At 40.0% G+C, this 26,534-nt stretch overlaps 1 protein-coding gene across 13 annotated transcripts in view; it reads right to left on the bottom strand.

Annotated features, from left to right (window-relative positions):
- ATP2B2 (ATPase plasma membrane Ca2+ transporting 2) overlaps positions 1-26,534 on the bottom strand; it is a 361,888-nt gene that overhangs the window by 265,017 nt on the left and 70,337 nt on the right. For all 13 annotated transcript variants that reach the window (XM_079967266.1, XM_079967269.1, XM_079967264.1 and 10 more), the window contains exon 2: positions 3,157-3,209. The gene's annotated coding sequence lies outside the window, so the exon portion shown is untranslated. The remainder of the gene's footprint in view (positions 1-3,156; positions 3,210-26,534) is intronic.

Genomic DNA, 26,534 nt, shown 5'->3' with positions numbered 1-26,534 from the left:
TGTGGAAGATGGTTAGAATTTAAATATGCAGCCTTATGATTGGTGATTTCTAGAAGCCAATAAAGCTATACCCATGCATAGATAATTACAAGCAGCATTTCACATTGTTGAAGTATACTGCTTCGCATTTTGCAATGCAGCTTGTCTCTTCAACACTGAAGAACAGCCACAGTAGAAATTTGCAGAAAACATGGAACCTTGAGTGTGATCTGCTTCCACACCACCATGTTTTGTTGGATCTCAGCCACTGGAACTCCCCTGAAATGACTCAGTTGTGGGAGCATGTGTCCTTGGCATCATAATTTGTGAAATGTAATGAGGAGGAGAACAATGCTTTCAACTACTGTGATCTGATTATGCAGAAAACTAATTCTCTGGTTTAGAATTGCCTTTGAGCAAAATAGCGTTTTCTTTGCCAGGCACCTAATACTGCTTTTTAGTTGAATTTTTTTTCTGCTTTTAAAAACTATTACAGACAAATTGGCAAGATAAAATGAATTATCCCTTCAGTCTCAGTCTGAATAATAGCCTAGTAAAGTTTATTTGGTTCTGCATTCCAGTCTTGGAAATGAAGAAGACAAGCATGAATTAAGCTGGCAGCATTATTGCCTCTTGCTTCTTACATCCCAAAAATGACCGGCATAAGAAAAACATTGAGAATGCCACCATTTTTTCATAGCAAAAACTGAGTAAAACTAATTGTATCGACCTGGTTGATCTTTCACAGAGGCCTGATCAGCTAGGGCTCTCTGAATTGTTGTTGAACCACATCTAAAGGGCACCAGGTTGGAGCAGATGGTGACATGTTAACATTTTCCTCTTGTCTTTCATGAAGAATCAATTTTTTATTCCTTTCTGTTATCCTTTGTTCTCATTGCTTGCTATTTATAGCTCTTATCAGTGCTTTTTTCTGGGGGGACGCAAGGGGATGCATACCCCTAAACATTTTGTGAATCTAAATTTGGCCTCATTGAGGGGCAGTATTTCAATATGAGTAGGAAAATGAGAGTACCCCTAAACACTTATTTTTATTTCTTTTTTAGAAACAAAGCACTGACTCTTATTCTGAAAACCTGTTTTTATTTCTCTCCTTCTTTCTAAACTCTTTTGTGAACTGAGAGTGCCTAGCTGAACAATCGCCCATCTGAGGACTTGCTGCTTCTCCCACCTTGGTCCACTTTAGCTGGAATCTAGTCATGGAATCAACATATCAAAGAAACCCAATAAATTTCCTTTATCTCCAACAACCTAACTTTCCTTAGTATATTATTTTCTCAGAAGGCATGCACTTCCACAAATGGTTGCCTGCAGTTGGAGAGAAAAGTTGTTTCTATCCCAGGGTAAGAACCTGTTGGTGGAACCTGTCCCTGCCAGGTGACCAACAGGAGGGAAGTAAGAAATAAGTGTGGCTTGATTTGTAGGTTGTTGTTGTTTTGTTTGTTTGTTTTCCAAAGGATTAACTGGCATTCCTAATACAAAGCTGTACAAAGCTTTATGACTTTACTCATTTATATTGTTTTGATTGTTTTGTTTATTGTGCATTTAGTGCATATTTATTTTGTATTAATAAGCCTTTCATCCCTTTGGGGGCCTTTGGGACAAAAGATGGCATATAAATAAAGCATAACCTAGTGTAATATTTTTTGTTATAATATTACTGCCTCTAGCTGCTAATGGAAATGGTGTGATTCGGCGTTGTGTCTTCCTACCTAAATGGGCCAATGGAAAGTACATCAAGGAATTTCACTAAATAAGTCTATTAATTACCCTGACAGTCTCATGTGGAGTTTCCAATGGCTGACTGAACTTAAAGTGAACCAGTGAAGAAGATTAAAAGATCATGGCTGGCCTTAAAACCTTGGCCTTCCCCTTGCCCCTCCCCAATCCTAGCAATCCTTATCCTGTCATCCAGGAAAAGCTGTTTACTATCTACAATCTTCACAGAAAGAGGTCAGTGACTAGCATATATAGGGTTGCTATTCCTGGCCAGCACTCTGGCACAAATTCATCACACCAGTAAAGGAAAGGAAGATGACACTGCAGCAGTCCAATTATTCAATGTGATAAAGGGCACAATATTGTTTTATTCTTAGATGCCAAAAGTCAACTCACAATTTATATGGCAAATGAATTTCTGCTTGTCCGCTGTGCATCTTCCAGTAAAAGCCACGGGCCAAATTCAACTAACAAGACCCATTAGTAGAAGCCCACACAAGGACTTCGACTAGCACAATGGGGCTTTGCCTTCGCACCTTCCACTGCATACCCACACTGGCCCCCCCAAAAAGCCCAGAATAGCACATAAGGGGGAGGAGATGGCGAATCATTCCATCTGGCAAGCTGAAATGCTTGCATTGAATGAACAAATTGCTGACTGGAGCTGGTTACTAGAAGAACAGGTCTTTATTACAACAGCTCCACTGACTACTAGTCGCTTTCTGGGCAGAAATCAAAGTGCTGGTTATGACATATTAAGCCTTATATGGCTCAGGTCCAGGTTATTTGAAGATTTGAAGATTTGGGTCCAGGCTATATGAGCCTACCCAGGCTTTGAGATCTTCAGGTGGGCTTTGGCCCCACCACCTTCAAAGGCACATCTGGAGAGGACAGTGAGCATAGTGGCTGCCCCAGATTGTGCAACTCCCTTTCACAGGAAACTAAGATGACCCTTTCTCTGCTTTCCTTTTCCTAACGCAAATATTTTTTTGTTAAGGCAGGGCTTTGGCCACTAACTGGCTATTGGGGCAATCTTCAGAGGCTGGGTGTTGTACTTTGTGTGTGGGGGGTGCGCGCACGTGCTTTTAAATTGTTTTCAGTGTTTTCAGTGCTATTTTTAAAAGGGTTACTGATTTAATGCAACATTCAAAGCAATTAAAACAACAAAAGGACAGAAAAACATATCCAAGGTGGCACCAGAGAAGCTCCTCTTTGGCAATGGCATTCCAAATATATGGTACTACAGCCAAAAAAAGCACCAAGATATACTTAATTGGATGTACTTAAGCTGGGAAGTATCAGTCTCAGATATTCTTCAAGTGGTTTCGAGGGATTATTTAAATGATAAACTGCGCTCAATGAGCATAATGAGCATAATTAATGAATGTAAGCAATGACATCAAGGCCATGAAACATGCTGAAGAAATAGAGAAAACTTACCATAAGCATGTAATCTAATGGTTGCCTGGTATTCATACAATGGTATGTGGGTCCTAAAGTAAGATATAAACAAACAAGTTGTAGTCTCTGATAATGACAAATTGCTATTTTAACACTGCAAGTTTCATAGCAAAGAAAATTCAGGAAACATATTGGAAGCAGCAGCAGTAACAAGAACAGCCTTCAAATGTATCTAGGTCAAAGATCTAGAAATATTTTTCAATTATAGAGCGCAGATACTGAAATCTTGAATATCATGAGCTTCCCCCAACCCCAGTATTTGGAAAATCTGCCTCACACTGAGTTTTCCTGGATTTCACTCTGTCCCATTCTTTCTCATCTCATAAGGAACACAAGATTGAGTTAGGGGATCCTCTGGAGCAAATTTGGGAGTGCATGGAGGGAGGAGGAAGTCCCACTGTGGAAGTAAAATGTCGCTTGTGCAGCATTACCTAGTGCTGTCATACCACAGTAAGGTAAAGGTAAAGGGACTCCTGACCATAAGGTCCAGTCGTGACCGACTCTGGGGTTGCGGTGCTCATCTCGCTTTATTGGCCAAGGGAGCCGGCGTACAGCTTCCAGGTCATGTAGCCAGCATGACTAAGCCACTTCTGGCAAACCAGAGCAGAGCACGGAAACGCCATTTACCTTCCCGCTGGAGCGGTACCTATGTATCTACTTGCACTTTGATGTGCTTTCGAACTGCTAGGTTGGCAGGAGCAGGGACTCACACCGTCACAGATTTTCAAACTGCTGACCTTCTGATCAGCAAGTCCTAGGCTCTGTGGTTTAACCCACAGCACCACCCGTGTCCCGTTATACCACAGTACTTCACTTTAAAAAGGACGTAGGTTTGCAAGAGTCACTACCTGTACAATACAATACAGCCTATTTCCAAAGCATTGGAAAGTTACTGCTATTTCAGTTTATTTTCTGGTTTCAAGTAACATTTAATCTAAACTGAGTTAATCCAAAAAAAAAATTGTTGTCATTAAAAAAAAATAGCCAGTGAAAATTTGTTGCGCTTCAGTTGTTATGATTAGACCATTTAAACCTTTGGTTGCAGACATTCAGAATGCCTTTCAGCACCTAATGACAGTTGGCAGAAAGCATGAATAATTAGGCACGTGTTGGTGATCAGACACCTTGCAGGAGAAAACAAAACTTATTGATTTCCTTTTTCAGATGGTTTTGCTGACTATGTGGATTTACATAATTCCAAGTAAAGTTATGGCATAACACCTAAAAGATAAACTATAAATATGATGATTTGGGCACCATCTCAAAATAGCAGCAGTGCATTGCAATATGATAGTGAGTTGCTGTAGAGACAAATGATCAGCATACAAATAGCCTGATTACGGGAGCAGAAGGAATAATCGCTGATTGGCGATTTAGAGCAGAGGAAGACTGATTATACTGAAATGGAAAACTGACAAACCAAAAACTTATTTCTACCTTCTCTGTTCAGTGTTTGGTAAAATAACAGCTCAGAGAGAGAGAGAGAACTTGTTGAAGGCTTGTTGAAAAAGGAAGGTCTTCAATAGACAGCAGAAAGGCAGTATTGAAAGTGTCTGTCTGATACATAACAGAAAGGAGTTCCAAAGGGTATGTGCCAGCACACTAAAGCCTGATTCCTACATCACACAGAACGATGACAAGTCATGCATCCGCCAGCAGCCCTGATGAGTTGACATCTGCCAGAGGCCCTCACCTGCATAGCACTGTGGGCAGCTGGACAGATGATCAATCCTTAACACTTCAAATATTCTTCACAAATTCTTAAACAAGCAGCAGCACATACGTATGTGAATTGCTTTCCCAGTGTTGTTTAGAATATGCAAATTTGAGCCTCTACAAGGAAATGCATTCTCAGCTCTGGACAGCTGTGGGGAACAAAGAATAACCTCTGTACACAAACACACATATTTGCTAAGAGGGTCTTGAGCCATATAAGAAGGCCATTCTGCTGGTTCTTTCCAGGCTTGTCCCATTTTGCTTCTAAGCTGAAATTTACTTCTGCCAGTTTACCACCAAGCTTTTGCAGTCTGCTCCAGTTTTAATGGTTAGGACTGCTTTCTGCAGTTTCTGCTTTTTGCAAATTTTAATTTGACCTTAGATCTTCCACTCCTCTTTTCTGTCTTTGTTGGCTTGAATGTGGGTCTCCTTGAGTTTATTGGAATAAATGCCATGTGTCAGAGCTGCCTCTAGGTCCCAGCTCACAGAGGACCAACGCTAGGCTGTCGTAATGTACAAAAGTCTTTATTGAAGTTCAATTTCCATTTCAAAGCCACAGCGCGCAGCCCTACATCTTAAACCCTAGATCGGCGAAGTCCCGTCTGAGTCTCCTCCCCTCTGACACCAGTTTAAGATCCTCGCCCTGCTCCACCTTTTCCGCTGCTCTCTCCTCTTCTGGGTCCTCCTGCCCGCTGGGGCATTGCCCTTTCTGGACTCTTCCGACGCTGAGTCGCTTAGCTCCTCCCCCTGCCTCCGGCGGGCTTTAGGACCCGGTTCCCAATCCTCATTCTCTGCTGTCCCGCACTCCTGTACATTTGAACTTGCCTCTCGCGCCAACCCAGTGACCTTTCTCCTAACCGTTACACTACTTCGGTCACTGCTTCCCTCTTCCGGGATACTGGCCGGATCTGACCTCCCCTCCGTTGTCCGACTTTCTGATGGAGGCGTGGTCAGCCCTGCCTCATCTTCTCTCCCTGGTGGGGAATGCACTGGCCCCGATCCTTGGGACTCTTCCCCCCCACTCTGCTCTGGTGGGGAAGCTGGTCCTGATTTCCAACTACTGCTCTGGGAGTCCCTGCTGCCCCCTTGCTCCTGGGTCGTTCCCCTTGGGAACCCCCTTCCCCTGGCTACTGGCGCCCCCTTCTGTGAATCTTCCGATTCGCTGGAGAGGCTCATGGAATCCCTCGGTCCACTGTCCTCTTCTACGCTCCCCTCGGATTCTTCCCCTTCGCTCTCCATCTCTCTTCCCTGTGCCTCTGCTCCTGAGCCCCTGACACCATGTCTTCATCCTTTTCAGATAGAAAACTACCTATTAAACTTATTTTAAATGTGTTGTTGTTGTTGTTGTTTAAAAATGTTTTTGTTCTGACTGTAAAATACTAAAACGCTAAAATGAGGTGCATGGAACGTTATGAAAGCTACTTCACTTAGACCATTTTTAAAACAACTACACTTTATTCAAACATTTGCATTGCTGTGTCAGGTCATTTATTTTCAATACTAAAAGAGCCACAATCATTAAGAACCCCTTAAACACTTTTGAATATGAGCTACAAAATGTTTCCAATCTCAGTTTTTCAATTGCACAATATTAAATCCTGCCATACTGATAATGCTGCTGTCTTGTTATTTCAGTTCTTTTTAGCTCTACACCCAACAGCCAAAGAAAAAAATGTGTAAGCATAAATGTACTTATAATTCCTAAAATATACTCAAGGTGCTGTTACCAAGAGAATAACTTTCTCCAATATACATAAATATCCAAATGCCAAGCTGGGGGTGGGAAATAACTTGCTTTGTTTATTATCCTGCAGGCATAGAAAAATACTGCTATATACACAGTCAATATTGGAACAATATTTCTGTCAGCTCTGATGTTTCAAGTAGAAAATAAATTATGTTCTGAGAAAATCTTCTAAAACTCTTGAAATGAATCTGCATATACCCTTGATAAAGAAACTGAGTAATGGTTCCACACTGAAAATTACTAAGAGGAAAGGGCCTGATTTAAACACTACCTTGGTAGCAGCTCTCCCCACTGCAGAAGTGACTATGTAAACATTCATCACATGGACTGGTAGATTTTTTGCATAATTCTGGTGATCACAGTTCCACATGAAATACTACCTTCTCCCAGATGAAGCTTCCTATCAATTAAGATCTTAAGAGAACCATCTGCTGTTGGAAGGCTTTCTCTGTAGTGGCACCCAAGTTATGAAATCCCTACCTAAGAATGTCCACCTGACACCCTCACCTAACATCCTTCTTGCCATTTTTAAGGTGCCAAGTGAAGTCCATCCTGTTCACTCAGTCTTTTAATGGCATTTTATGGTTTTTGTGATAATTGGTCTCTCTCTTTTAATTGCTGATAGCTTAATGGATTTTTAGTCATTGGCTCACTTTGTCGATCTGCTGTTTTATGTAGGGGTGGGGAGCCCACCCCCCCAAGAAAATGTGTAGGACCTGAACAGTGCAAAGTGGGTGGGGCCAAAACCCAAAGTTGGTGGGCCTCAACAAGATGTCAGTTGCATCTCTCTGCACCAGGACATAAAAAAAAAGAACCAAGTCCTGAAGCTTTCAAAGGCAAAGAAACACAGGAATGTTTCAGTGGTTCTGTTTCCATATGGACATTGAGAAAAGGTACTATTCCCAATCTTCTCTGTTCCACAAATTAAGTAGAAATCCTGGCACTAGGCTTTCCTGCAACCAGAGTCTCCTGGGATCCTTGCTACAATCAAGGAAATCTGGAAACTCTCTGATTTTTGGCTAGCTCTAGGGCCTTGCTGGTCAGGAAGCCTGGGCTATAGAAGGACACATAAAGGCTTTTGGAATTGTCCAATGCTCTAAGGATCATGAGATGCTAGGGATGCGGGTGGGGTGGCGCTGTGGTCTAAACCACTGAGCCTCTTGGACTTGTTGATTGGAAGGTTGTTAGTTCAAATCCATGTGACGGGGTGAGCTCCTGTTGCTCTGTCCCAGCTTCTGCCAACCTAGCAGATCAAAAACATACCAGTGCAAGTAGATAAATAGGTACCGATGAGGCAGGAAGGTAATGGCATTTCTGTATGCTCTGGCTTCTGTCATGTTCCATTGCACCAGAAGCGGTTTAGTTATGCTGGCCACATGACCCAAAAAGCTGTCTGTGGCTTCCTTGGCCTGAAAAGCGAGATGAGCGCCACACCCCATAGTCACCTTTGACTGGACTTAACCATCTGGGGGTCCTTTACCTTTTACCATGAGATGCTGGGCCCTACCTTCTCTCCCACCTTCCACCCCACTCAATCTTCATTCCAGTGGCAGTGGAAGAGCAACCTGCATAGTGAATTCTCATTTTAATTATCAAGAATTTATTGCATCGGGGTTTGGTTGTTGCTGCATTTTAAAAAGGCTGTACTGCTTTGTTCAGCACTGTGTGATCCTAATAGAAAATGTTTACTTCTATTCTTTTAATAAAAATGTTTAGGATTCTAGTATTAGTAATTATAGCATTATAAAACAAAGCTGACAGCTGCCATGTTACTGCAATATGTCAAAAGGGATGCCAGTAGAGGCCTCTCGGAGGCTATGGCGCATCTACTGTCACATCTCATCAGGTGATGAATTTGAAAAGCTGTAAGTGCCAAGTTTCCTCATTCTATTACATGAGTCAAGGGGGTTGTTAGGAAAAACAGCTCTCTCTCTCTCTCTCTCTCTCTCTCTCTCTAAGAGGACATATATCCAGAAATATGAGCTGGCACTGTTGAACAAACACAAAGTAAGCAAAACGTTGGTTAGCAACAGTTTGAGTGGACAGCCTTAAGGCAAAATTCTGTGTAGGAAGCAAGGAAATCTGGCATGTTAGATAATAAGGTAATAGGTGTTAGAAATACTATATAACTCTATGTAAATAGTCTATCCAGGGTCAAATCTCATACTTCTAGTTTTTGTTCCAGAACGCAAAAAAGTGCTTGTGGACATGGCATAAATATATGACCTAGGTAATAAGCTAAATTGTTTATATATTGAAATCACTGAGATGATCACAAAATTCCCGCCTTCATAAATAGTATTTCTTTTTTTGTTTTGTTTAAGGATATGTTTATTAGCTTTTAGAAAACAACAACATACAAATAATCAAGATAATTACTGTCTGGAGTACATTGTTACAGTTGGAATAAAATTAACAGAAGGTTCAGTATACTTTTGCAGACATCATAATAAAATGGATTCCATAAAGGAACATTTTGGAAGTGTGAGTCGCCTGTCGGTAAGCTAGCCTTGCAACATAGCACTTCTGATGTTTAAGATATCAGTGTCAAGTTTCATGTTCATATAATAATTTCTTCTCACTAAGAGCTACTCCTAATTTAATGGAATAAACCAGCTTTAAACAACATAATATTCACATGAGATTGGTTGTTGCCTTTTAATTAATTTCTAGTAACTGTATGAACAGTAGCAATTAATGATAAAAGAACAACAGATTGCTGGAGATGTCATTATCGAATATATTATAGGTAGCCAGAAAAATAAGGGATGATGCTTAAATGAAGAATTAAGGAGGTTAATTGTAAAGTTGACAATAAATAACACCTAGAAAATAGTATTTTGAAACAGTCATTCTGTCCATTAAATTATGCTGCAGCAGTAGCCATTCACTTCTGGAAATAATCCATTGCCCGTGATCTAAAGACCTTCCTTAATATGGTGGGTTGATTTTTTCAAGGCCATCTTCTTTCTCTCTGTCTGTCTGTCTGTCTCTCTCTCTCTGTGTGTGTGTGTGTGTGTGTGTGTGTTGAGCTTCAATAGTCACCTAACTGGAACAGTGAGATCTACATGTGCTAAGTAAGTAAATAAATAATGTATCCTGGACACTTCTCCACCCCAATATACGTGGAATATCATACACTATCCTTTGTGAAAAACAATGCTTATATTCCTCTTATTTTAAAAAATGGAATAACTGGATGAAAACAAAATTGTTGTCTGCTGCACAAATAGTTCTGTGAGACTCAAAGTTCACATAATCCCATACTCAAGAACATTGGTTTAATAAAATTATCTCATTTTCTGGGATCAACATTTCAACAAGAAAATTCTAATTATACTGGCTTTTACAAGCAAAAATTGCTATATGTGTTTAAGAATTCCCCTAAAAGTATATACTGTTCACACTTATCAAATTCAGTGGGTTATGAGCGCAAATGTTCTCCGGCTGTTTCCTAAATGCTCTGGAACAAAAGTAGAGGGTGTGGCTAATGGTCCAAGAATTGTATAATTTCATTAAACTTCAGTGTTACTTTCATAGGTGGAAAGAAGCTGCAGTAAATTGTACAGAGTGGGGGATGGGGAGAAACTGAGGATCACATTGATCTTCTCAAGGACTCCAGCCTTCTTGCAAAAATTTTGGCTGCAAAAATCAGTACCTGATGCAACACAAATCTGGATCGTGACAGCTTTTAGATGGCTTTAAAACAGGATTAGGAAAATTCATGGAGGAGAGGACTATGGAAGGCTACTAGCCCTGATGGCTGTGCTCTGCCTCCTCAGTCAGAGGCTGTAATGCTTCTGAATTCCACTTGCTGGAAACCACAGGAAGGGAGAGTGCTTTTGTGCTGCTTGCGGGTTTCCCATAGGCAGCTGGCTGGCCACTGTGAGAATGAGATGATGGACTCGATGGGCTCTTGTAGGCTCTTCTTATGTTTTTATTCCCACTGGTGTTCAAACTGATGCCTGGGTGCCTGTGAGGCATTCAAGACACATACTGTCCACCTAAAGTCTATAGAGGTGGGGGACCTATGGGCCTCCAGATGACATTGGACTTCAACTCTAATCACCCCGACCATTAGTCATGGTGACTGGAATTGATGAGAGTTGGGGTACAACATCTGGAAGTGGACTGGTTATGGCTATGAGGTGTTGATTCTTAGTTGCTGAGTTTCTGTACAGCTGGTTTTGTTCCGGTATGGTTCACCATTATGTCACCAAGTTCAAAGTGATGGGTGACAATACTGTCAGATGACATGACTACCGGAGGTTCAGCAAATGTTCTCCAATCATGTCCATTGCATTATAGTTGAATGATAGAATCAAGAGCAGAGGTCTTCTCAAAGACTCGAACCTTTTTACAAAAACTTTGGTTGCAAAAATTGTGAGAGAGAATCCACAATATTTACCCCCAAACCGTAGTTTTATCAAAACGAAAATCAAGCTTCGGCATGTTACATGTTTCTTTATCAGGTTTAAAAAGAAAAAGAAAGAACTCTAATTTCAGAATTCTGAAGCACAAGTTTCACCAAACAACTGAAGTTTCACCAGTTTGGTACCATTCGTCTACATGTAAAGTCAAAAAATTCTAATGAAGGATGCTTACTGGCTTTTCAATCTGTGCTATTTTCCTTTTCAGTGCTAATACTATCCCTGCAGCAGAAGTTGCCAAGAGTATTTGCTGCATAGTCTTGGCAGGAACTTTTCTAAATCTGCACTGCTGATGTTTGTTATTCATCACAAAGTATCCAGGCATAGAAAGCACTGCAAACCAATACACAACAAAAACAGTAGTTGCACAATACCTATATGTTTGCAGACTGCTACCTTTTTGTATCTTGCAGGTCAAACTTCAGAAACAAGTATTATTATTATTATCTGTTCATGTAAAAGGCAGGTCTAACAAATCCCATCCACTGAAAGAAACTACAAATATCTAGAACCTTCCAAACTAAGGAACAAAAAACTGAGTAAAGAGAAGCAGTTTTGCCTGGCATTTCCAATGAGATTTTGAAAGTATTTAAAGTATTTATTTATTTTTGCTTGTTTCAGTGAACGAATCATCATACAACAGCCGCTTCTTGACTCTAACAATAAAATGGTATGACTGTTCAAATCTATGAGTAAGATTAAATTGCAGCAGTGCAGGTTGTGAATTATTTCTCTGCTCTCATGCCTTGAGCTGGTTGCTGGAGCCCAGGAGACCACTGTTCCTGAGACTTTCAGACAAGAGCTCACAGAACAGCCTTCCATACTACCAGGCCTACAAAACCAGAGCCAGGATCCTCTGGGTCTTGTGCCTCCCACATTACTTCACTGATACAGTGGCACAGAACATGCACCAAATGGAAGGCTATGGAATGGGGGAGGAATGCCTATCTTTAGACCAGTGATTTGTCCCTATAAGAATCTGAAGTACTCAACAAGGAAGTATTGCCACAAAGGAACAGTCTATTTTATTTTTTTAAGTAACTTTTATTAGATTTTCATTAATAACAGTCCAATGGAGGCCACATTAATACAATACCTAATCATCCCAAATCACAATACAATCAAAAGAGCCAATTAATCAGTTCCGAATTCAACATTTTTGGATGACTTCCCGTGTTACGGTTATCAGGAGTTGATGTTATTCCTTGGTCCTGCTCCAATTCCCTTAATTAGTCCAAATACAACAATTCCGATCTTAATCCTTTATTTTAGCAGCCACTGGTGTGATGACTTTCGTTCGTATTTAACAAAGACATATACATTAACTTGCAATAGGAATTTATATCCTGTAGTTTTCTGTGTGAAATATTTGTTTATATTCATCCTTTCCTTCTTGTTATAATCAATCAATCCTCTTCAACATTGCCCCTCCTTCAAGGACTCAATTCTCATTATGCCACAACTTCTCCATTTTGCCTTTCCAAAACCGAAAGTATTCTAGCGTCCAGCCGTGACTCCTGCGAGTGAAAGCTCTCCCCCCTTCGACCCAGGGGGGTGGGGTTTGTCAGGATAATTACTCCCAGATTATGCTTAATTAACTGCACGGCTGGCATCCACTATCATGGGATCCGCTGCTCGCCATGGCAGCAGCGCCGGAAGTCTCCAATAAGAGATAGTCTAGAGGCATAGGTTTAAAAGGCCTCAGACTGCTTGCAACTTCTGTTGGAGCAAACTGCTCATTCAGAGCTATCCGTGGTCCTGACCTTCTGACTCGCCTTCCCTGTGGGAAGCAGCATCTGACCAGAACATGAAAGTACAGTATATATATATATATATATATATATATATATATATATATATTTAAATCTAAGAGGCTTAATAAATTAAAAGGCTAAAGTACAAGAAAAACAATAAAATAGAATAACATTAAGCATGACAATGGTGGATTAAAATTCAGTTTAAAATTTATTGGGGGATTCAAAATGCTTGGTTTTTTTGCTTTGTTTTTAAGAAGTATCTCTGGTGCCTAACAGATAACAAAAACAGCTCCAAGCAAACCTTCCTATGAATTGCATGACACGGTTGGGGCACAACAGCTGAAAAAACCTTTCCTTGTGTTCTCACCTCTGACAGGGTTGGTAGTTGAAACAGGACATCAGCCAATAATTTTAACACATGGGTAGATTTGGTATAAGAAGAGATGTACCTTCCAGAGTGAAGGGTGAGTAATGATGATGATGAGGAGGAGGATGCAATATGGTCTTCAGATGAGGCCTTCTCCAGGTTCCAACTGTAAGGGATGTGTATAATGCAGCTGTAAAGGAGAAGGCCTTCTCAGTGCTGGAACCCTGACTTTCTAACACCCATCCTAACGGAAGCGTGACAGGCACCCACACTGCATCCTCTTCTTGTTTATTTGCCCAGTTTTTTTATTTCTTAAAAAGAACGCATTGGTTGAGGTGGTTGAATAGCTTTTTAGTTTATTACTTCTCAGATCTTTTCAGTGTTGTTTTCCATTGTTAGTTTTTATTTTGGATTGTTATTTGAATGTTTATGTACCCTTCTCTGGAATCCAAGAAAGATATGAGCACAGCTTATAAATGTTTGAAATAAATAAGATAAACAGGTTAAGGTAATCACAAAGGGCAATAAACTGTAGACTGAGAAATATCTATACCAGAAATTCAAACAGAGTTTTCAGGTAAAGTGGAGCGGGGGAAGCCACTGCTGAATTCTTACATGAAAACATTCTCTAAGATTACTGGCACATGAAGAACAAAAATTCTCACATAACCACTCTTTTTTTGTGATTATCAAACACCAGACTTTGAAGACTTGAAATGAATATCAGAACCTTTTGAAGTCTACCTATCACCATTTCCCAAGGAGTCGTAGAGCACTTCTGCTTCTCAGATTTCTTTCTTCTCTGTCATTGAAATATTCACAGTGACCAACTGTCATTGATCTATTGTGTTTAATGCTCCAATTTTCAATGGCACTCTTTTTCTCTCTCTCTTCCCATGTATTTATTAGCATAGTTTCTTTTTTTCACCATACTACAAATCATTTTTCTTCTATCCAAAATATAAATGTAAAAGATTATTTTAGGGGGCTTAGGAAAAAGATAGCTAAGGAAGTGACTTAAGATGCTGTCTTCCTCTCAATTCCATGAATAGAACAGCAGCTTCCATTCATGCAAGACTTGCAGTCCAGTGAAGAATCCTACTTGTGGGAGGAAACTCCACTATTCTGAAGCTTCCCCACAACATTCCACAGCATGCAGACACAACGAAAGAGCTGTCAATAAAGGTCATATTTCCTCTGCCAGCAGGAGCTACTTGTGAATGGAACTTTACTCACATGATTACCCCACTGGTGGGTAGGCATTCAGGATTCAAGGTACTTCCAGTTCAGGCTGCAATACACTTACATGGAAATAGTATTTAACTCAATGGGACTTATTTCTGAGTAGAAATTTCTGAGGAAATTTAGGCCTATTGGAATCAATGAACAAGTTAGCTGGAAATAGCTGAAATCCCATTAATTTTAATAGGTCACTTGTGAAAACCTTCTTTATATTGGAGCTATTTTATTAGTTGCACTATGGCTACACTTCACAACTATTTCACAGTATGTGGCTTGTGAGTTAGCACTGGCTCTGTCTTCATATAAAATGATGAAGCATCAAGTCCTGTTCATTCGTCTAAAAGCCTTGGTTGACTAAAGCCATCTAGATCATAGTTGACTCACATTACTGAGCTTGGAAAAACCCAAATGAAAGTATAAAACTATTGTCATTATTAACACATATTTAAATATGCAGAGGAAGAATTCTGACCTCGGTTGCACCTTTTCACTTCTCGCTAAAGTCTACAAGACAATCTAGATGAAACCAGGATTGTAATTTAGCATGCTGAATATATTTTAATAAACTAAGGTTCCTCATTTCAAACTGAGCTTTGAATTCTGCAATTACACACAAACACAGACCAATACAGACCAAAATGGGGGGGTGGAATCATGTTGACATATAATATATTTAGTTCAGTAATGCTCAACCAAGGAACTTTACAGAGATGGTTCCCTGTGGAGAAATCAGAAGGTGTGAAAATCTTTGCATTTATATCCTACACACATCTGGATATTGCTCAGGGAACAGTATGAGAAACCCCAAATAAGGGCATATGCAGATAAAAAAACACTGTTCTGAACATTTTCATGTTTTATTGGCTTTCACAATTTAATTGGATAATATAAATTTAGGAAAGATATTCTGAAGAACCATAAAATACGTTTGATCTTTTAACTTCATATGTGGCCATTTTAAAAAAATATGTATTGAATATTTCTGGGGCAGCACTAAACTTAATGTTGTTTCTCAATATATTTTTTGGTATGATATGATTTTTTGAAATAACAAAACGACACTGAATACCTTGTGAGAACGTCTTCTCAATAATAAATAATGGAATAAATCTGGAGACAAAAGGAGTACTTTTTCATGTTTATATTAAATAGTGATATAATTCCAAATTTGGGTTTCTGAAAGCTCCTTCTTTAATTTGTAGTTTCATTCTCTGCAAGGATATTCGTGGTGTTGCTGAGCCCCAAAGGCATTTCCTAAACAATGAGTTTATCTTTTGAAAATATGATCCAGATATAAAAACCGGAAGTCCTCTCAGGATATAAATGAATCTGGGAACAGAGTTCATTTTCAGAGCATTCACCCTTCATCAAAGGGTAAGGTTCAATGACTCCCACCAATCGATATCTGAAGAAACCTCTTTTATTAATTTATTCATATTAACTGTAACTAACTGTGTTATATCTCTTGGTATTAACATACCTAGATATTTAATAGATTCGGAACATACCCAAAATTGATATTCCTTGAATGAGTGTGTAAACAAATTTTGACCTATTGGCATCAATTCTGATTTGGACCAAGTAACAGAATAACCTGATATTTTACCGAAAGCGTCTATCATTTGCATCAAGATGGGTATACTAGTCTGAGGTTCTGAAATAAACAAAAGTATAAATAAAACTAACTTATGTTCAACTGAATTGTGAACTGCTCCATGATGCTATTAGATGTTGTCTAATAGCACTAGCCAGGGGCTCTAAACAAATGTCTAAACAGACATAATACCATTCACTTTGATTCTAGATGTGGATCATTATTTTGATCTATTTTATGAACTCCAAGGGAAATCCAAATTTAATTAAAGCTAACAACATATACTGTTTATAGATTTTATCAGAGGCCTTTTCGGCATCTAATGATATGATTACAAACTGATCTTTATTTTTATTTAAATCAACTAAATTTGCCACTGATCTAATGTTATCTGTAGCCTGTCTTGTTTTTATAAAGTCGGTCTGATCCCTCTCGATTACCACCACAATTACCCGTTGGATTCTGTTTGCTAGTGTCAATGTTAATTTTTTTGTATCAATATTCATCAAGGATATAGGGTGACAATTCACACATTTTGTATGATCCTTATCTGATTTGGGAATAACTGTGATATAAGCTTAGTTAAATGTTGTGGATAAGATACCTTTATCAAGTATCTCATCATTTCCCCCTTTTATTCTTTAATTTATTTTTATTTGATGGGTATGCAATTGGGATGCAGGTGGCACTGTGGTCTAAACCACTGAGCCTAGGGCTCGCTGATCAGAAGGTCAGCGGTTCAAATCCCCGTGACAGAGTGAGCTCCCACTGCTTGGTCCATGCTCGTGCCAACCTAGCAGTTTGAAAGCACGTCAAAGTGCAAGTAGATAAATAGGTACCACTCTGGCGGGAAGGTAAACGGCGTTTCCGTGCACTGCTTTGGTTTTGTCAGAAGCAGCTTAGTCATGCTGGCCACATGACCCGGGAAAACTGTCTTTGGACAAACGTCTTCCTCGGCCAGTAAAACAAGATGAGCACCTCAACCCCAGAGTCATTCACGACTGGACTTAACTGTCAGGGGTCCTTTACCTTTAGTTTTTTATGCAATTATTTGACCACAAATATATGCTATATATACTTCCCATTCAAATATACAGGCAGATGAGTACTTGATCTTTTCATCAGTTGGTTTAAGTCAGTGGCCCATGACTTAAGTAACTGTGTTTGAGGTGAGGTGTTACAGCCTTTTGTTAGAGAAATAGTTTTAGCTTAGCACAACTGCCTTCCCCCTAAAATTCCCTGCTCTTGAGGGTTGGGGGATCTTATGCAATAGCAGCAGGGATAGAGGACTGCAGCTGCTTTCTCACTGTTCTGTTTCTGGAAGCCTCTAGCTGGATCCAAGCCCCTTCTGTAAACAGAAAGGCACCAATTGATCTAACTCTGTGTGAGTCATCAAGTGAGCCTGCTGTATGCATAGAACAGAATAATTAACTTCTGACCAGCGGTGAAGTGAGAACCCCCATAGCCATGCCGTCAAGGGGAGGCTTAAAATGCATTTAACTGTGTAGATCCATACACACTGAAAACTGCTGAAAACTCTTCTCTTCAGGCAGGCTTATGCAGCCAGTTAAGAATACATATTTCCATAGCAGCTAATCTCCATATTTATATGGCTTTTATTGAACTGTTTTATATATAACTGTTGTAAACTGCTCTTAAATTTTTATGACTAGCAATATATAAATATTTTTATAAATAAATAAATAAATAAATAAATAATGCACATACAAAACACCAAAGAATGTTAGATAATAGCATAAAGCTCAATTTATTAGGAACTGCCCACCTGCAATCCTATGCATAGTTTCCTATGTAGGAGCAAGCTCCATTAAAGCTCAATGAATTAATTGATTCTGACTGCATAGGTTCAATTTGTAAGACACATTAAACTTTAACAAAATATCTTAAGTCCGCTGAAATGCAATGTTTAGGTATTAACAAAACCTAAATGAAACCTTAACAAAACAATCTTGTAGCGAAACACTACCATTTAAAAAACCCCATACCATTTGAAGAACCCCATCAAAAAAAATATCCACCCTCTGCTTTATTTCTTCCGTCTTCATTCTCTGACTACCTGTATACTAAACTGCCATAAGCAAGACTGAAAGCCTTGTTATCACCACATTCACTTGCCAGAGCAGGGAAGATCTTGTACAAATATCATCCACACATAACTGAAAACATGAGCTCCAATCCTAAAATTGTTTTATTAAAAGCCCCCTAATGCCAAACCTAATGCCATGGGACGCAGGTGGCGCTGTGGGTTAAAGCCTCAGCGCCTAGGGCTTGCCGATTGAAAGGTCGGCGGTTCGAATCCCTGCGGCGGGGTGCGCTCCCGCTGCTCGGTCCCAGCGCCTGCCAACCTAGCAGTTCGAAAGCACCTCCGGGTGCAAGTAGATAAATAGGGACCGCTTACCAGCGGGAAGGTAAACGGCGTTTCCGTGTGCGGCTCTGGCTCGCCAGAGCAGCGATGTCACGCTGGCTACGTGACCCGGAAGTGTCTCCGGACAGCGCTGGCCCCTGGCCTCTTAAGTGAGATGGGCGCACAACCCCAGAGTCTGTCAAGACTGGCCCGTACGGGCAGGGGTACCTTTACCTTTACCTAATGCCAAACCAGTGTTTCCTTTCTCTTGTTTATTATTTCTTTGTACAACTTAATATTCCCTGCACTTTGTTCCTTCTGTGTCTATAAGTTTGAGTATGAGTGTATAAAATAAACAGTTTTGGCTTCCTAGTTTGATGTAACAGAAGTTCCAAGGTTATAAGAATCTTGGACTTTATTGCTTCTTGTACTGTTGGGGGTGGGGAAAGAAACATCACATCTTACTGTATATCCAGCTATAAAGGCCTGTCTATTCCTAATAAAGAGGGACACGGGTGGTGCTGTGGGTTAAACCACAGAGCCTAGGGCTTGCCAGTCAGAAGGTTGGCTGTTCAAATCCCCGCGACGTGGTCTTTAAATTCTTCTTTCAACAGTTTTTCCCTTTTATTCTTTAATTTATTTTTATATGATGAGTATGCATTTGGGATGCGGGGGGCGCTGTGGTCTAAACCACTGAGCCCAGGGTTTGCTGATCAGAAGGTTGGTGGTTCGAATGGTGGTTGGTGGTTGAGCTCCCATTGCTTGGTCCCTGCTCCTGCCAACCTAGCGGTTTGAAAGCATGTCAAAGTGCACCTTTACCTTTATTCCTAATAAAAGATTCCAAGACAATTCAACTCTATCAGCAATGTGACTTTGAAAAACTTTCGTGTGAATACATAACTTTTATTTTTAAAGTTGCTAATTGATCTTAATGTAATTCTTCATGCTTCACCACTGCCTCAAAATAGCCCGCTGTGAAGCTGGTGGCTCCTTGTAACATTGCAGGCTCCACCATCAGAATAGTAGAGCTTTATCTAACTTGCAAAAGTAACACAGATGAACTGTGAGATCAGAAGCCCTAAAACAGCTGATAAAGTTACACTAGCTTGAGTATTTGCACTGCTCTAAGGTCATAGCAGTTGGTATTTCTTTATTATTGCTATTTTACAAATGCAACACGGATGCTTATAAGTGTATTTTGTATAATTTTGTATAATTTTTTGTATAATTATTGCTATTTTACAAATGCAACACGGATGCTTATAAGTGTATTTTGGTCATGACTACTCAGGAGTTCTAAAGCTTGGCTTCCCAGATCCATTGTTTTGTCAACTAGAGTACCACTTTGTCTTTAGGAAAAAGCAAAAAATAAATAAATTGAGGACCTAGGTTTGAAATAGTAATTTTTATATAATCAAAGCCTAAATTCCTGTTGCAATAATTTGGGGGCAAATTATAGCACAACACAATCCCAGCAAAGGGCTTCTTTCCCCCCTGATCCTAAAGGTTATTAACCTAGGTGAGTAGACCTTTCCAGGCAGATATGGTAACAGTGATGCATTTTATATTGATAAAATCTCTCGCTTCTCTCTCAAGAAGGAACTTCAGTTTTCACTGGACTTTTTCAGCAGTGTTCTACAACACTACTCTTCTACAGCAATTCAATTACTGACCTATTTGCCAAGACTAACTCTGCAGCAAATTAGTTGCATAAAGTTTGGCATGCTAAAAGCTGCCCAAGAGTAGAATCATCCTAGTGAAATATGTGCCCTTTACAGACAAATAGGGCAATAAAGTACACATTTAATGCTGTATGCATGAAATTATGTCAGCAGTTCTCAAATGGTATGTCAGGACCTGAGAATGAATCACAAGCCTCTTGTGGGTGGGTTGCCAAGCTACCAACAGTGGGTGTTGGGAACATTGTGACATCAGGTGCTAAGAAGGGTAACTTCCAAATCATAAAGTGGGATTAACAGCAAATAAAAGTTCATGGGTGGGTCTGATGAGGTGGAGGGGAGGAGAACTAGCAATACATGAAATCCTTAACATATAAAAAATGAAATACAAGACATATAAAAATATGCATGGTATACAGTCCCGAAATATATTGTCTAGTCTTTTATTATTTTAATATAAATTGACAGATATATCTAAAGTATCTTCCCAAGCAGTTCCGTTGATTCAACCACAGTAATTATTTATGCATAACTCTCATTGATTCAATTGCGTATAATATCATGACCCCTGGATATCACTCTAAATTGTGACTATTTTGCATGTCCAGGGATTCGAAAACTAGATGCAAATATTTGGTTCATGACTGCCATGAGCAACTAAGAATTCTGAGAATCCACTTTGAGATTCAAGGGTTTAACTTTTAGGTCCAGTATGTCGCAAGATAACAGAAACTATTATTGAGTATGTATATAGTTGTGGAAATGCTAACTGTGGGTAACAACTTTTTCAAAACCAACTAAAAAACCCCCAAAACATGACACACAAGGGTCAGGAAGGAAAGAGGGGGAAAGGCAAACTCTGGTGCCAGTTCTTAGTGTTAAACAGGAACTCGTAATATAATGAGCTGGAAATAGTTTAGGGACAGGAGATGCCTGGTGGAGCTGGTCTTTCAGCAGAACTGATGGAATCAGCCCTGCTTCTCATCTATCCCACTGAGGCTGCCTGCTAGAATAGCTGCTACTAGGTGACAACTGAAATAGAGGAGGCTTGACAGAGCTGGCCTTTCAGCAAGGCTAATGGAACAAACCTGCTTCTCATCTCTTCTCCTGAGTTTTTCATTACGTTTCTTATTTTCAATTTCAAGTTTGGCTGATGAGGGAGTTGTCTGCATACCCTTCTCAAAATGTAATCAAATTCAACTGACAAAAATTCTTTTGGTTTTAACAATATTGTGTTACAGGCTGTCCATATTCGCTCAAGCTCCAAAATGCTATTTAAGGGCCACACAGGTAGGCATGATTGATATCGTACCCTATCCTATGTTTAGTTGCAGCCTCTCTACTACCTTGGAGTTGAATGGCTTGTAGTAGTAGAGTGGCAGACCCAAGTCTCAGATTTGTCTGTTTGCTGAAACAGACACATGAAGTCTATGCAAATGAAGATATCATGCAATTGAAGCAGCCATTCCACATTACCCAACTGACAAACAATGTCATCCACATGGAATAATATAATTGAAAGGGCACCAGAACATTTAATGATAATTAAAAATGTACTTCCTGATTCAAAGTTTATTAAAGCGGAAAGATTTTCCATTCAGTACAATGGACTCTGAGGTAGAATAATGCTGATTCATCTTCCGGAGCAACTTTATTTTCTCCTCTATATAGTTTAATGATTCTGTGTGAATACTGTACTCCATTAAGGCTGTAATAGCTATGCATATTTACCCTTGGGTAAGTCCTTCTGAACACAATGTGATGTCTGAGGGGGAAAAATGTTTAAGATTGTCTATTAGTAGTGGCTCATTGTCTGGGGTAGAGCTGAGAAACTGTCCTCTTGACACCCACCTCACTGCAGCTTACCTAGACAGGAGCGGGGCCGGGAGGGTGGTGAGGTCACAGCTGCACAGACACATCATTTGAGTGATTCTGGCACTTCCATCCTGATCCCATGCAGCCCTGCCTCATCCACATAAACTGCAGTGGTGCCAATGTTAGTAGAATAGTTCTGTTACTTTGTCCCACCATAACTGCTGCTACTGCTGATCAGCATTTCACAAACTCTCTATGATGATTTTTAATGAGACCTGCATGCATACTGGTGTACATGCAGGGGGGGGGGAGTGTAGAAACAAGGCTCTGTTAAGCCCTATGGGAATCTAAGTATGGGCACTACACCCATGAGGATCATATGCCAAGCAAATTACTTTAAATTACTATGTAAAACAACACAGCGCACTACAGTATGCCCACATCTTATGCGCATTCGGCTTTACATGCATGGCAAAAACATTTAAAAGGAGGTGGAAAGGGGCCTGGGTTTCAGGGAAAATTACAGTGGCAATCCCACCTGCCACTGAACCCAATGGGTTTTGACTATATGCAATTTTGGCTTTAGGTGCGATACGCAGAACATAGCCCCTGCATAAGTTTCAAGACTACTGTATATTTTTGTGAAGCATTTGCAGGCAGTTGTCATGAAATAGGCACAATGTTCCGGTAACAGTCCCTGAAAAATGAAAGCAGCTCTTTTCAAGATGAATTACATTTTGGAAGAAACTCCAGCAGAATTACTGCTCTTTTGTCAGCAAAGTGAATCTAAAAAGTTCAGCACAATGGCTCATTCAATGGCACACTATATCTACCCTCTCACAACCCCACTTCACTGTGAGGTTACGTAAGATGCTTTTTGTATTTATAACATAACATGGCCTTGTATACAAAACCAGTGGTTATAAAACACAGGTTGTGTGTTCCATCTTACCTCTATTCACTGCATCTGCAGCCATGCATTTTGGATGGTGGACATATTCCAGGAGGTGGGGAAACTGTGACCCTCCAAATGGGGCTGGACTACAACTCTCATAATCCCTGACCAACGGCCATGATGGTTGGAGCTGATGGTGGTTGGAGTCCAACAACATATGGAGTGCTACAGCAGGTTCATACTGCTGACATACTGCTGCTACACATGCCAGCTGGTGCCTTTTACTACAAATTCCTGCAATCCATCACACTGTGGCATTTCATGTCGGATACATTTAAAAAACTGAAGAGGGCAATGTGAGCCAGGTGGCAGCAGACAATCACACTCCCAATAATATTATAAAGAGGGCTGGTTCAGAATATACAATTTTACAATGATGAATTTAGAGTTCTCCAACATTCAATTTAAATGTCCCCATTTTGAATTAAATGAGGGGCTACAATCAAGGTTCAACATAATGGCACACAATATCAGCTTCTTATGATGACTATGAAGTTACCTATGTTTTTGTGTTTATAACATAACATGGCCTTTTGTGCAAAATCAGTAGTTATGCCCATCTTTACTTTGCTGACCTTTATGCAGTTATCTGTACTGCGGAGCAACTGGTAAAATGGGTGGCATGAAGTTGTGCAGAAACCCATATTTTTATGGGCTGTCATCACTAAGTTGCAGAGGTGGAAGAGCACTGCCTTTCCAAATGATGATACAGCTTTGGTGTGAAGATTTCCTGCTCCCCAGCTGTGGCTATTACAATCTTTCCCTCTTTTCATTTGTTTACATAGGTGAGTGCTTTTGCAAATGACACAATCCACACACAGGAAGTAGATATCAGCAGACTCAGAAAAATCTCAAGGTTTGTTTAAGTACAAAAATAAGTAGGGGGCGAAGTCAATCCCAAAGCAATCCAGTGAAGACTGAGCTAGCTCAGTGGGACTGGAATGCTAGCTGACTGTTGGAAGTGTGGGGAACACACAGTGTGAGGGGGGACTGAATGGAGTATTCTGGAGAAGAGCATGAGTAGCTGACTGAATCATTAAACTGGAGTCCCACACCACAATATTTTGTTACAGGTTCCACTTGTTGACACGCTTTTACTATTATACTACCTTCTTCTTCTTCTTCTTCTTCTTCTTCTTCTTCTTCTTCTTCTGTGATCACCACAGCAACAACAGCAAGAGCCCTATGCTGCAACATTTTGTTGCAGGTTCTACTTAATGCCTGTCTGTTACCACACCAAAAACCACAGTTGTGAGTTCAACCAAAGCAGTATCATTGAGTCACATATTTTCAAACCAGACTCACCACAATTTGCATGAACAGGAATATGATTAATGATCAGCCCTTCCAAGAAGCAAACACAAAACACAGATATACATAAACAGTTCACTGGATGGTAAACTCATAAAATGCAATGGCCTATTCTCATTCATAGGTATTACTAATGTGTGGTGAGAGGTCTCTGTCATTGATAGAACTCACAACTCCACCAGGGCTAGACAGGGGAAGACTTCGGTCTTTCAAATCTGAACCTTGACCTGTGTGCGGCCACCCCCCACCTCTCTCCTTCCTTTATGCTCAATTCACTACATCATAGTTGCAACGCCCCGCATCACCCCCTAGGCTCAGCACCCAGTGTGGCAGAACCAGTCATGCTGCTCTAAATCTGCCTCTGGGCTAGAAATAACATTTAGCCAAAACTAAATTAGCAATACTGTGTGAATACATGCAAAATGGAAATTAAACTCCTTGCAACTACAGCTACTGAGCTGCTTAGAAAGCAGTGTCTAAGAGTTATGTTTGTGGACTTTTATAGCAAGATACAGGGCACTTATCTCCTCCAATCAATTTTATTTTGAACCAACAGCAAATAACCAGCCTTATTTGTGTACATTATACAGCTAGACCATATTAACTGAAGAAGTGAGTGAGTAGCATACAAAAAAGTGTCAATTGCAGGGTGATGGGGTGGAGTGGGGGATGTAAGTACAAGAGTGCACCCCCACACACACATTCACTGAAATGCAAATGAAATAATACAACATCAATACAAGAGCACTCTTACATCAATAACACAGCAAAAGAACAGCTATGGATATATTTAGATTCTTAAGTGGGCACTTTGTACATCCACTAAATTTAGGTTTATGAATGACTGTTGTATTCAACATTTAAAAGCTGCTTTTGGCAGTGTATTATGTATTATGCCAAAGTCCAACTTTATACTCATATATACACAAACCAACAAAAAAAAAAGCACCTACTGCTTTATATCATATTTTCTATTTTTCAGCTAATGTCCCTTTTATAAGTTTTGCCATCAGAATGCTTAGTTGGGTTAATGTTAAACAAAACCACACAAAAACAATAGGATCACTTTCTTTCACAGCATAAAGGTGAGTCCAGTTGTTTTTAACAGGGATAGATATGCTTCAAGTGGTTTGATAGAGGAAGCATTGGCCATGTGTAATTCTAGTAACCATTTCCCCCTTTTTAAAAAGAGGCTTTCTCCTGAGACAGTTTTAACAAGCTGGGTATTACACAGCTAGTGAGGATATTACTATCAAGTGTGGTGTAGAATCACTTGCAAACAGACAGTTAACAATATGTTAAAATGTCAATAAGGGGCTTTAGCTAAGCTTTCCCCCCTCCCAATTCTCCTTGTTACCCAGTTTTTGTAGGTGAAAATTTAGCATAGCCATCCTCCAGTTTCTTATGACTTGTTAGGTGATAAGTAACTAATACCATAAACAAACAAACAAACAAATAGCTTAAGAATTTTTTTTTAAAAAATTCAGAATGAAATTAATGGGGCAAGTATTTAAATCTGCCTGGAATGTGTCTTGTGTTAATATGAATGTTTCATAGAATTATAGAGTTGGAAGGGACCCTCAGGGTCATCTAGTCCAACCCCCTGCAATGCAGGAATCTCAACTAAAGAATCCATGACAGATGACCAGCCAACCTCCGCTTAAAACCCTCCAAAGAAGGAGAGTCCACCACCTTCCGGGGGAGTTCATTCCACTGTTGAACAGCTCTTACCGTCAGAAAGTCATTCCTGGTCTTTAGTTGGAATCTCCTTTCTCGTAACTTGAATGTATTGGTTCAGTCCTGCAGGTGACAGCCCTTTAGACATCTGAAGATGCTATCATATCTTCTCTCAGACTCCTCTTATCCAGGCTAATTATACTGAACTCCCTCAACCAATCCTCATAGGACTTGGTTTCCAGACCCTTGCTCATCTTGATTGTACTCCTCTGTATGTGTGCTGACTTTTCAATATCCTCCTTAAATTGTGGTGCCCAAAACTGAACACAGTACTCCAGGTGTGGTCTGACCAAGGCAGAATAGAGCAGTACTACTACTTTCTTTGAATAGTACACAATACTTCTATTGATGCAGCCTAAAATAGCATTAGCTTTTTTTGCTGCTGCATCACACTATTGACTCATGTTAAGCTTGTGGTCTAAGACCACTAGATCATTTTCCAATGTACTCCTGGCAAGCCAGGTGTCTCCCATCTTATATTTGTGCAGCAGGGTATTCCTGCATAAGTGCAGAATCTTCCAATTGTCCCTATTGAAATTGATTTTGTTTGTTTGGCCCACTTCTCCAATCTGTTATGATTCTGTTGAATCCCAATTCTGTCTTCTGTGGCATTAGTTACCCAAGAGGACATGCTCACTTCCT

The sequence above is a fragment of the Podarcis cretensis genome (genome assembly GCF_951804945.1).
Source record: "Podarcis cretensis genome assembly, chromosome: 2".
NCBI classification, from domain to species: domain Eukaryota; kingdom Metazoa; phylum Chordata; class Lepidosauria; order Squamata; family Lacertidae; genus Podarcis; species Podarcis cretensis.
The sequence above is the reverse complement of the archived record's forward strand: the minus strand, read 5'-3'. Positions and strand labels throughout refer to the sequence as shown.